Source organism: Tachyglossus aculeatus, unplaced genomic scaffold (genome assembly GCF_015852505.1).
Source record: "Tachyglossus aculeatus isolate mTacAcu1 unplaced genomic scaffold, mTacAcu1.pri scaffold_130_arrow_ctg1, whole genome shotgun sequence".
NCBI classification, from domain to species: domain Eukaryota; kingdom Metazoa; phylum Chordata; class Mammalia; order Monotremata; family Tachyglossidae; genus Tachyglossus; species Tachyglossus aculeatus.
In genome coordinates, this window is record NW_024044859.1 from 846972 (window position 1) to 859705 (window position 12734).

The 12734-nt window shown below is 52.8% G+C and overlaps 1 non-coding gene across 1 annotated transcript; it reads right to left on the minus strand.

Annotated features, from left to right (window-relative positions):
* Positions 1–2212: 2212 nt before the first annotated feature.
* Positions 2213–2350, minus strand: LOC119922933. The gene has a single exon (XR_005448740.1). It is a non-coding gene; the product is annotated as a small nucleolar RNA SNORA7 (small nucleolar RNA).
* Between the last annotated feature and the right edge of the window lie 10384 nt (positions 2351–12734).

The following is a 12734-nucleotide window of genomic DNA, read 5'->3' on the forward strand; positions in this document are numbered from 1 at the left end:
AATAAATACGATTGAATGAATAAATGCTTCTTGTCTCCAGACACTATCTGAGCTTGCCAATCTGTCACTTCCTACCTCTGTGTTGAGGGCTCTGATTCTCCATTGGTTACTCTGAGTAACCACTCATACTCCCCCAGTGAGTCTATGAGGATATATTCTATTTCTGATATGGTATTTGTTAAGCACTTACTTCGTTTCAAATACTGTTCTAAGTGCTGAGGTAGATACAAGTCAAACAGATGGGCACAATCCCTGTCCCATATGAGGTTCACAGTCTACGTAGGGGGGTGAACAAGTATTGCATCTTTATTTTACACCTGAGGAAGCTGAGCCCCAGAGATGTGAACTGAGTTGCCCAAAGTCCCCAGGCAAGCATTCGGGAGAGCTGGGACTCTCATGTCCAGGTTCTTTCCACTAAATCATGCTGCTTCTCCTATTCAGAAGCATATGACTTTCTCCCTGTCTGTCTCTCTCTTTCTCTCTGGATATGTCTATATTTATGTAGAAGAAGATGCTGTTGTTGTCATGAGAACATCACGTGCCGGGACCGTTGTTGCTGTTGTGAGTGTCAGGTCCTTATCTCTGCGGGACCTCAGGAACCACGTGACCAGAGGGTTCTCGTGTCGCCTGGACCACGAAGTCCCTCCACAGCGGCCCAAGCCTGTTTTCCAGGGATTCCCCTCAGAGCAGCAACTGCTTTATCTACGAAGACAGAGTCCGTCTGGAGAGCTGGTCAGAATCCACCAGAGAGAGGAGAGTGCCTGGGTGTCCCTGGCCGCCCCTTTGTGGCTGACTGAACCCAGGAATCCGAGGAGAAAGAGGAGACCAGCCCAGTCCATTCATTCATTCAATCGTATTTATTGAGCGCTTACTGTGTGCAGAGCACTGGACTACGCGCTTAAAAAAGCTTCTAGTGGGGAGGTCAGTGCCCCCCCACCAGCCCCGGCTGCCCTGGGGAGACTGAATGTGGTTGGCAGGATGGAACTAGAAGGAAGAAGCCGGAGATGGAGCCTTTCTGGGGAGATACTAGCTCATGGTGAACAGGTTAAAGTTCATTCATTCATTCAATCATATTTATTGAACGCTTACTATGTGCAAAGTACTGTACTGAGTGCTTAGAAAACACAATTCGGCAACAAATAGAGACAATCCCTGCCCACAACGGGATCACAGTCTAGAACGGGGGAGAGACCGGTTCATAACAAGATCGTACCCCAAAGAGGGCAGGCTAGTAGGAGGGGAATGGCTTGCCAGCAATAAAAAGTCACAAATAGTTTTGGTACATGTTAAGCGCTTACTTTGTGCCAAGCACTGTTCTAGGCGCTGGGTTACAAGTTAATCAGGTTGGACACAGTTTCTGTCCATCATGGGGCTTGCACTCATCCCCATTTTACAGATGAGGTAACCGAGGCTCAGGGAGGAGAAGTGACTTGCCCAAGGTCACACAGCAGACTTGGGAGGGAGCCTGGATTAGAAACTACATCATTCTGACTTCCAGACCCGTGCCCTATCCACCAGTGGCCCCATCACCGACACAGCTGTCCTCTCTCCAACATCCCCACCCTGGCTACCACGGCAACCGCCCACCAGGCTTGGATGCTACAATCGAGCACTGGCACGATGCTACAGCCACTTCGACTATCATTGGTTCTTGTATGTCAAAAACGTTTTCAGCAGGAAAGTGATTGTCAGGGACGAGAGAGTGTGACTGATTCTGGGAAAAACCCCGGTACCACCATCAATTCTTCTGAACGAAAGTTCTCCTACGAATCAATGCCTTTCCGTGGCAGGAGTGTTTACATACGCCTGTGTAGCTTTGAGCTATGCCATTGAGAGATACTCTAGCTAGGGTTACCCATAACGGAGAGGTCTAAGCGGAAGAGTCAGACAATGATGATATACCTGTGCTGAGCAGCTGTGGAATGGGAAAGTCAAAGGCAGATGAACAAGTGATCAAAATGTCGATCAAAGACAACAGCAAAGACTCAGGTTTTCACTGCGTGCAAGGTGTCGATGGTAAACCACTTCTTTATGTTTACCCAAATAACTCTATGGATGCACACACCAGAATGATTGTTGGTGGTATATCTATAAAGACTTTTTGGTAAACATATGGCAGTGGTTTAGCATTGCCTTCTTCCATGAGGTAAAACTCGAGTCTCCGGCCTCGACTCTCTCCCATGCCGTTGCTGCCCAGCACTGGTGAGTTTTGACTTGTAGCAGATTGCCTTCGACTCGCTAGCCACTGGCCAAGCTAGGAATGGAATGGGCAGGCCTCTGCTTATCTCTCCCTCCCGTAGCCGAGACTGATACAATACTGGAAACTCTCCAGATGCTATCCTGAGAGGGGCTGAGGTTACTACTGTGAGTATAAAATCACTTCTAGACTGTAGGCTCGTCGAAGACAGGGAACATACCTACCGGTTTCATTACACTGGACTCTCCCAAGCATTTAGCACAGTGCTCAGCACACAGTAAGTGCTCAATAAAAACGCTGATTGGCCTACAACATTTCACACGAGTTCATCTCTTTATGTTCTCTGGTAGTCTCCTATCCGCAATTTATTTTAGTTTCTGCCTCCCCAAATAATACTAATACTTGTGGCTCTTGTTAATTGCTAATTATACACCAAGCACAGTAGTATGTACAGGGGTGGATGCACAGTAATCCCACGATATCTACCCCACACGGGTGTCACAGTCTAAGTAGTGGGGAAACCAGGCATTGAATTTCCATTTTAGAGATGAGGAATCTGAGGATCAGAGTAGTTAAGTATGCTGTTTAAGGTCACACAGCAGGCACGTGGTAGAGCCAGAATTAGAACCCAGGTCCTCTGACTCCAAGGACTGTCCCCTTTCCACTACACTATGTCACTCCTACAAGACTTTGAGCTTGGAAGTCCTTGACAGCAGGGATCATTTGTACTAATATTATTGACTTTCTAAGTGCTCAGTACGTACAAATGATTGATTTACTCCTACGGGAATTAATGTTGATTCCTTTATCAACGCCATCAAGGCCTATAAATTGAGTTCTTCCCTCTTCCTGTGCAGATAATCGACATCATCCTGAGAAATGTCCAACAACTCCACGGTGAGGGAATTCCTCCTGCTGGGATTCTCGGAGGTCCGGGAGCTGCAGCTGGTTCACGCAGTGCTGTTCCTCCTGGTCCACCCGGCGACCCTGACGGGGAAGCTCCTCATTAGTGCCTTCACCACCGTCGACCGGCGCCTCCACACCCCTATGTACCTTCCTGAGGAACCTGGCCTTCATCTGTCTCTGCCTCATCTCCGCCACCGTCCCGAAATCCGTCAATATCTCTTAGACTGTCTATCCATCTCTTTCTTGAGCTGTGCCACTCAGCTCTTCCTGGTGGTCCTTTTTCTTGCATCGGAGTTTTTCGTCCTCACGTCGATGTCCTACGACTGGTACGCCGCCATCGGTCTCCCCCCTGCGCTACGAGATCGTCATGAAACCAGGGACTTGTGGGAAGATGGTGGCCGCCTCCTGGCTCAGCAGAGGGCTCTTCGGGGTCCTGCTTTCAGCTTAGACCTTCTCCTTTTCCTTCTGCGGGTTCAACGTCGTCCAGCATTTCTTCTGTGACTTCCCCTCCCTGAGGAAGGCCACCTGTTCTGAAAACCACTCTGCCATCAACGTGAGCGTGACCTTCGGACTAACCATAGGTGCCGTAGGTTCCATTTCCATCACTGTGTACGTGTGAATCTTCCGGGCCATTCTGGGTATGCCGGCCGCCAAGAGCCAGGCTAAAGCCTTCTCCACCTGCCTGCCCCATCCAGTCCTCATCACCGTCTTCCTCTCCACAGGCATGTTTGGCTATCACAGGTCACCATCAAACTCTTCCTCGGTGTTCGACCTGCTGATGTCCGTGTTTTACGCCATCATGCCCCCAGCCCCGTACCCCCTCGTTGCTCCCCGGGGTTTCGGGGGCAACTCTCGGGTTCTTACCCTTTCCGGGTCTTCGGACGTCTCCGGACGCAGGCCGCGCGTTCACACCAGGAAGAGTCAGCCAGAGGTCCAAAGCTTGGTTGCCGTTTATTTGCTATCAGCGATTACATGGTTAATGAAGAGAGAGGGAAAGAGAGAGAGAGAGAAAGGGAGGAAGAGAGGGCACCTGTGTGTGCGTGTGAGCTGCGTGCGTGCTTGCACCCCCCTTGTCTTGTTCGTCTCTTATACCCCCCGTTGCCCGGGGGCAGGATTTTCTCAGGCCATGTAGCACACTCACTCGCCACCCTCCAGCCACTAGCCTAGCAACAGCTCTGTCCATCACGAAGCGTTTGCTCTGGCTGGCCCCCAGCCACCCGTTGCCAACCATTGCTGGCTGTGGATATGGCCTTGAGGTTGCCTCCGAGCTTTGCAGGTGCAAGGTTGTTTTTCTTGCCCTGGTCCCTTTATCTCCTGTTGTTGAGTCTGTTTGGCTTTGAGCCGTTGGGTACGGTTTGTGTGCACATACTCCCTATCTTTCCCACGCTCCCCACGTGTCCCCCTCCCGTTATGGCGGGGACCGCTAAGGGCGTCCGCGCAATGGGAGCATCTCGACCTTAAGCTCGCGGACCACCCGGGCAACAATGGAGCAAAAGAGACGAAGGAGGCACGGGAGGCACATGAGCAAAAGTAAAACCCCCCCAGTGGCGGCAAGGACCGAGACCAGCCAAGGGGCCAATCCCCCGGGCATCACGCGTTTAATCCAGTCCCAAAGTTCCTCCACCACGTCCTCCCCGCGGCCTAGGTCGTCCCAAGCCTTGGGGAAGCGCAGCGACTGGGCGTTGAGCTCGTCAATAAGGCGGCACAGTTCCTGTAACTCGCCGGTCACGTTGGCGGCCAGGAAAAGTCCCTCCAGGTGTTTCTTCACTCCGTCCCAGGAGGCAGGGAACGAAGAGTTGGTGGCGTTGCAGCGGAGCGGAAGCACGCAGACATGCCGATACCGGTAGTCGCATTTCACCGCCTGCCGTAGGGACAGGAGGCGAACCTCGTCGCCGAGCGTCTCGATCACGTGCTCAAGGCCGATCAGCTCCTGCTGCAGGGAAGCGTCCAGGCGACGCTGAACCCCCCACGCCAGTTGGGTGGAGTGCATGAAGGCCGAGAGCTGAGACGCAAGGAAACCAGTCCGATCGTACAGATTCAGGATTTGCCATTCCTGGAAGGCGGAAAACGCGAGGTTCGCGATACCCAGCATGGCCTCAAATAATTCCCTGCGGGTGCGCAAGCCGCGCAAGCGGGTCGCTAGGGTGTGCCACCGATGGTCGGAGGCCTGGGAAAACCAAGGGTCAGCAGACTTAACGGGTATAAGGGTGTAGCGGGGCCGCCGGACCAGCCAAACGGCGTAATCTGCCGCACCCTCCGTGGTCATGGGTCACGCCTGAGACATAAGGACGCATCGTGAGGAACCCGTGGTGGACAAGGAAAAGTCGCCATAAGCTGACCGGGAGGCAGTAAGGTTCCAGCTGGGATCAGTACTTGGGCAGGCTATAAGCGCGTAAGGGGCAGGGATAAGGGCGTTCCCTTTAAAGACATAATCATGGTCGGCACAATTGCCCTGCAAGTGCAGGGAAACGTTCAGACCCTCACGGAAAATAATACGATACACTGAGAAAGGGTAATCCTGGCACGTCGCCCCGTCAGGGCAGGCGCACGAGCGGACCCGGACGGTCGCGGTGGGGGAGCGCAGGGAAGTAAAGGCTTTCCAGAGACCGGGGTGATGCGTCCCCCACGGTAGCGCGTAAAGCCCTGGGGCGGCCGCCTCCGTATATGTGCGGCCCCCAATGTGGTCATCCCAGGAGAGCAGGAGGGTACCGTTAGCACTATGGGGAATACAGCGGAATATGCCTGTGGAACAGTCAGTTAGAGGCATCCAAACCCCACCCCGACCCTCGGCGCACATTCTCCTGGGACCGGGGAGCAAGCTCGCATTTCGGATAGGGCCAAAATACCCCCCCGCTTCCCTCGCTGGAGTTTGTGCCGCCGGGGGTGCACTGAATTGTGCCGTGGATCCCCAGCAGGGTAAGGTTTCGGTGTGTGGGATGCCCCTGACCTTGGGGAATGTCGACTTCCAGTGTAGAAGTAAAATTTAGCAACCGCAAGCAAGATCGGGTCACCTCGGGCCGGTCCGAGAAAGCCCCATTGCCGGTGTACCAGCATATGGGGGGACCAGTGCTGCGCAAGATAGCGCCCCGAATACGGATGTCATGCTGGTCAGTGTCTGGGGACTGACCCTGGTGCTGGCCCGTAAGCTTGGTCACATTCCCTTGAAATGAGAGTTGGGGGGAGTCCTCCCTCCAGGAGACCATGCGTAACAAAGGCGCATTGGCGAGGAGGGCCCACCTCCAAACCCCGCTCTGCTCCTCAACATCCTTCAGGTGGCTATTTACCAGAGCAGTCCAGTTAATCCATGTCCCGGCCTCCCTCCCCACCGCGCCCCCGGGAAGAAGAAGGGGAAGGGGAAGGAGGGGGAGGAGGAGGGGAATCAGGGCGCAGGGACTTCCCCTGCGGCCGGGCATCGTCTTCCACGACGAGGCGGAGATGTCGCGAGGAGATCCAAACGGGGCCGTCACCTGTGGAGATACAAGCATATCCTCGACCCCGAATTAGTACCGGATCAGGACCGCGCCAATCGCCTTCCACAGTACGCCACATCGCTCGCCCCATAGTGCGGGCGTGCAGGTGGTGGCGCCGGGGTTCCACCGTCGCGGACCTGTGGCAGAGTTGCCGCATGGCGGGGGAGAGTCCCGTCTCCCGATCAACAGATAGGAAGTTATGGGTGTACGTTGCCTTGTCTAGGGCGTACTGCGTGACCCGCTTCCCCACCCCCTGCTTCTGCAGGAGAGTTTTCAGCGTCCTGTTTGCCCTTTCCACTATACCTTGACCGTTAGGGTTGTAAGGTATCCCGGTAACATGGGAGATGCCAAAGGAGGAGAAAAAGAGGGACATGGCTTTGGAGACATAGCAGGGGCCATTATCCGTCTTTATCTCCTGGGGTGTGCCTATAGTGGCAAAGCAATGGTACAAATGGTTTTGCACATGTTTTGCGGCTTCTCCTGCTTGGCGTGTCGCCAGCATGAATCCGGAGAAGGTGTCAATGGTCATATGAATCGTGGAGGTCCCCCAGTGGGTGACATCCATTTGCCACAGCTCGTTGGGCGTGAGCCCCCGGGGGTTCACACCCGTCGACCCTGCCGGCCGTGGGGTGAACGGAAGACAGCGAGTACAGCGCCGGACAATAGACCGGGCTTCCTCTCTAGTGACCCCATACAGCCGACGGAGCGAGGTGGCCGGGAGACGGAACTCCCTATGCGCCGCAGCCGCGGCATCCAGCCCCATTAGTGACGGCCCTGTGGCGTGTAAGCTGGCATCCACAGTTCGGTTGCCGTCAAAGATCGGCCCTTGTCCGTCCGTGTGGGAACGGACGTGCATGAGGTATACCTTACATTCCCTAGCCGCTACAGCAGCCTGAAGCTGAGAGATCATGTTCCCAATCTCCGAGTACCTGTCGAAAAGTATGGAGGTTTCGATTCGCCGGGCAAGATTAACGGCATACAGGCTATCCGAGATAATGTTGATCGCCTGGGGGTAGGTAGTCATTGCCCATATGATAGCGAAAAGTTCATTTCGCTGAGTCGAGCCGTATGGCGTGTCGAGCACCGACAAGGCACCGGTGGTCTGATTGAAAACTGCCGCCCGGTGTTCCTTGGTGGTGTCCGTAAAGACATTGTCTCCTCCGACTGGAGTATCGGAGATCACCCGAGGGGTCAGAATGTCCGATCCCTCGTATAAGTGACTAAGAGTCAACGGGGAGCGTTCCGTAAAGGTGGCCTGCTGCAGGAGCATGGCCCACAGGAAGCTGTCCCTGGCTATCGCCTCAAGGTCTCCCATGGCTATCCCGACATGGACTATAGGGTAAGTGGCTGAAAGTGCCACTACCCTCTGTATGGCGTTCTGGCAAAAGCGACCGAGAAGCTCAGTCTCCATTGGGAGAACACGGGAGGGGTTTCGAGGATAACACCATTCGAGAATCTCGGTTCCTTGGTGTATAGCCGCGAAAAGGCTACCCTCCCGAAATATCGTGACCTCCATAGGGAGGTGGGGTTCAGCTCGAGAAGTATGGCTACCCGCCAACCGCTGTGTGATTTCTCGGAGTGCGCTTTTCGCGGACTCCGTCCATTCGCGGTGCGATTTAAGATTGGGGTCTCCTTTTAGGAGATCGTACAGGGGTTGCATGAGGGCGGAGGGGATGGGTGTCCTCGCACGCATCCATTGAATCCTCCCCACTAAACCCTGCATATCGTTTAACGTGACATATTTTCGGGGGTCAATTTGGGGTGGTCTTTGAGTCACCCGGGTCTCGGTGACGTCAAACCCAAGGTACGTGTACGGGGCTGATTCTTGTACCTTCTCGGGTGCTACGAATAAACCCTGGGCTGCGAGGGCAGCCACCACTCGCCGGGTGAGCGTCTGTACCTGCCCTTGATCGGGCATACCCAGAAGGATGTCGTCCATGTAATGGACGATCGTCGCCCCTGGGAATTCCTTGCGGAAAGGGGCGAGTATCTGCCCCACGAACCACTGGCATATGGTGGGACTACAAGACATGCCCTGTGGCAGCACCTTCCATTGGTACCGGAGTGCCGGTTCCGCGAAATTCGGGCTCGGGACAGTAAAAGCAAACTTCACCCTGTCGTCAGGGTGTAACGGGATGCTGTAAAAGCAATCCTTAATGTCTATGACGCGGATCTGATGAGTTTTTGGAATCATGTTAGGGGAGGGCAATCCGGGTTGTAGGGGTCCCATCGGCACAATGAGTGCATTGATTTTTCTTAAATCCATGAGGAAGCGCCACTTCCCCGCGGCTTTCTTTTTTATAACGAATACGGGGGCGTTCCAGGGGCTGAACGATTCCTCTAGGTGCCCCTGTGCAAATTGGAGCGCAACTAATTCCCTCAGCGCCTGCAGCTTGTCCTTGGTCAGGTGCCACTGGTCCACCCATACCGGTGGGTGTGGAAGCCACACCAGCGGGGGTGTGGACAAGCCCCGGAACCCAGTGGCCCCACCTAAAAAGGATCAGCTTCATCTATAAGGTGGGCTCCCAGCCCCTGCAGCACATCTCTACCCCACAGATTCATACGGAGCCCTTGAACGCACAGAGGGACGAACGCACCTTGCCTTCCCCGGCAAGACCAAATCAACGGACGGCCCGCCTCTCTTGCGGCCTGCAGTCCCCCTACGCCTTGCACCCCCATCGAGTGGTTTGCTAGTGGCCACTCCGCCGCCCAGCAGCAATCCTGAATAACGGAGCGATCGGTGTCCAGAAGCCCTTTAAGGGGCTTTCCCTCAACTAAGAGGGTCCGCCACGGTTTATCAAGGGTTATTTCCTGTATTATTCCAATAGCTGGGGGCGGGGGATCAGGGGGTGGGGGGTCAAGGGGCGTAGCGCGAGCAATGACCATTCCCGATCCTAGGTATATACCATATGGATGATGGTTGGTGAGGGGAATCTTCCCGGGCCCTTCCCCCCGTTCGGATGTATGAACGACCCCTGCCGCCCTTGTCCGAAGCCCCACCACTAGGGCCCTCCAGGGGAGGGGCTGTATTGGGACGTTTACAGTGTCCCCTGGTCGGATTTCCACTGGGGCCAGGCATCGGACTTCAGCCCAAGTGGCTCCCGGGACCGAAGCCTCTGGTACTCCTCTTTCCTGCCCCGCTTCCTCCTTGTCAGTCTGGCAGGTCGCGTCAAACTTACGAACGAGTCTCTCTGGCCCTTGAAAGGCCGCACGGAGGATACCGTGTATAAGAAAGTCCACGTCCTTTAACTCCCCCGGGTGGGAGTCTTCATAGGCCGTCATCTGTTCCCCAATAACGTCCCATCTCTCCTCCGTGATCCCGGAATCAAGTATCCACGGGGAGGTCATAGTTACCTTCCCTATAAATTCCCTTATTGTTTTCAGCTCAATTTTTACCCCTTTACTTTTCAATATCTTGTAACAGTGCCGGGTGTACAATTCCTTATCTTCTGGCTTATATATGGGCAGCGATCGTACTGTCCCCATCTTCCCGCCTGACCTTTAGCTACCAGGCCTACGGGGCACTCTCCCTGATCTTCCCCTATGGGGGTACCCGAGCCCCACGTTGGGCGCCAGTCGTTGCTCCCCGGGGTTTCGGGGGCAACTCTCGGGTTCTTACCCTTTCCGGGTCTTCGGACGTCTCCGGACGCAGGCCGCGCGTTCACACCAGGAAGAGTCAGCCAGAGGTCCAAAGCTTGGTTGCCGTTTATTTGCTATCAGCGATTACATGGTTAATGAAGAGAGAGGGAAAGAGAGAGAGAGAGAAAGGGAGGAAGAGAGGGCACCTGTGTGTGCGTGTGAGCTGCGTGCGTGCTTGCACCCCCCTTGTCTTGTTCGTCTCTTATACCCCCCGTTGCCCGGGGGCAGGATTTTCTCAGGCCATGTAGCACACTCACTCGCCACCCTCCAGCCACTAGCCTAGCAACAGCTCTGTCCATCACGAAGCGTTTGCTCTGGCTGGCCCCCAGCCACCCGTTGCCAACCATTGCTGGCTGTGGATATGGCCTTGAGGTTGCCTCCGAGCTTTGCAGGTGCAAGGTTGTTTTTCTTGCCCTGGTCCCTTTATCTCCTGTTGTTGAGTCTGTTTGGCTTTGAGCCGTTGGGTACGGTTTGTGTGCACATACTCCCTATCTTTCCCACGCTCCCCACGCCCCCTCATCTACAGCCTGAGGAACCAAGACTTGAAAACAGCTCTGTGGACAGTCTTAAAAAAGATACTCCCTCAGACTCCTCTATAGCTCTAAATGTCTGTTTCCTTGTGCTGATATTCAATCCATCATTCAGTCAATCATATTAATTACAGAAGTGAAGCATGCCATCTGGGTTGTAGTAGGGGAGTAGCGAGGTGAGGTTGGAGGGGTAAAGTTATTGATTGCTTTAAAGCCAGTGGTGAGGAGTTTCCTTTTGATGCGGAAGTGCATGGGCAAACGCTGGAGGTTCTTGAGGAGTGGGGAAACATGGACTGAAGATTTTATACAAAAATGACCCGGGCAGCAGAGTGAGGTATGGACTGAAGGGGGAGAGACAGGAGGCATGGAAGGTCAGCCAGAAGGCTGTTTAAGTAATCAAGGGGGAATAGAATAAGGGATTAGATTAACGTGGTAGCAGTTCGGATGGAGCGGAAAGGATAGATTTTAGCAATGTTGTGAAGCTGGAATCGATAGGATTTAGAGATGGATTGGATTTGTGGGTTGAGTGAGAGTGAGGAGTTGAGGATAATGTGAAGGTTATGGCCTTGTGAGACAGGAAGAATGGTGGGTCATCTATGGTGATGGGAAAATCAAGGGGAGGATGGGGTTTGGAGGAGAAGATAAAGAAAAGACTTGCTTGGCACGTTTCCAGTCCACAAGGAACGTACAGTCTAGAAAGATTGCTCATGCCACTGGTAGCCATGGCACTTGAGTTCTAATGCCAACCCTGCCACTGACCAGCTGTGTGCCCTTGGGTGAGCACCTTAACCTCTCTGGGCCTTTCTGTAACATGAGGATTTGATATGTGCTTTCCCTTTCTCTTATATTCGGAGCCTCTTATAGTCAGGGACTTAGTCTGAGCTAATCATTTTGTTTCTACTCAGAATTTGTTATAGACATTCTTCTAAACAGTTGATAAGGACTATAATGATAATGTTGATAATTATGATTATGATAATTAATTATCATTATGATCAGGGGCCCATGAATATATGCTTCTTGGGTTAGATCCAGCTACCCCCTGCAGAGTCTTACAACAGTATATTTAGAGAGATCTTGTAATTGCTTTCCACGGTATCTTCCAGGTGCATTAATCATAATGATTATTATCATAATTACCATTATTATCATTATTATTATAATTATCGCATTTGTTAAGCGTTTTTTTGTGCCAGGAACTATTCTAAGCACTGCGGTGGATACAAGCAAATCTGGATGGACACAGTCCCCTGTCCCACATAGGGCTCACAGTCTCGATCCCCATTTAACAGATGAGGAAACTGAGGGCCAGAGAAGTGAAGGGACTTGCCCAGGTTCACACAGCAGACTAATGGCAGAGCCAGGATTAGAAATCCAGGATTAGAAATCTAATCCAGGATTAGAAACCACAGTGATTCCCTGGATTGCTTTGAGTTTTTCCTAAAGTATTGGGGGATAGGAGGGATAGCCTATGGAATCCCAAACTAGTATCCAAGATATTTGAGCCGCCCAACAGTGCCAGGTCTGGGTGATTTTATCCAGTGTGCTGACCAAATATTCAATTAAGTGGTCTTCTAGACTGCTAGTTTGTTATAGACAGGGAACATCCTGGATGATTTTGTTGTATTTTATTCTCCCAAGATTTTAATTGAGTGTTCTGTGCATGGTCAGTCCTTAATAAATACTTTTGTCTGAGGATGATGATTAATAAAAACAATTCAGTCAATCATATTTATTGAGTGCTTACGGTGTGTATAGTACTGTACTACGCACTTGGGAGAGTATAGTATAAAAATATAACAGACATATTCTCTGCCCACAATGAGTTTATCGTCTGGAGTGGGAGACAGAGTCAGAGGTCATGGATTCTAATCCCGCCTCTGCCACGTGTCAGCTATGTGACGTTGGGAAAGTCACTTAACTTCTCTGTGCCTCAGTTTCCTCATCTGTAAAATCGGGATGATGACTGTGAGGCCCACGTGGGGCAACCAG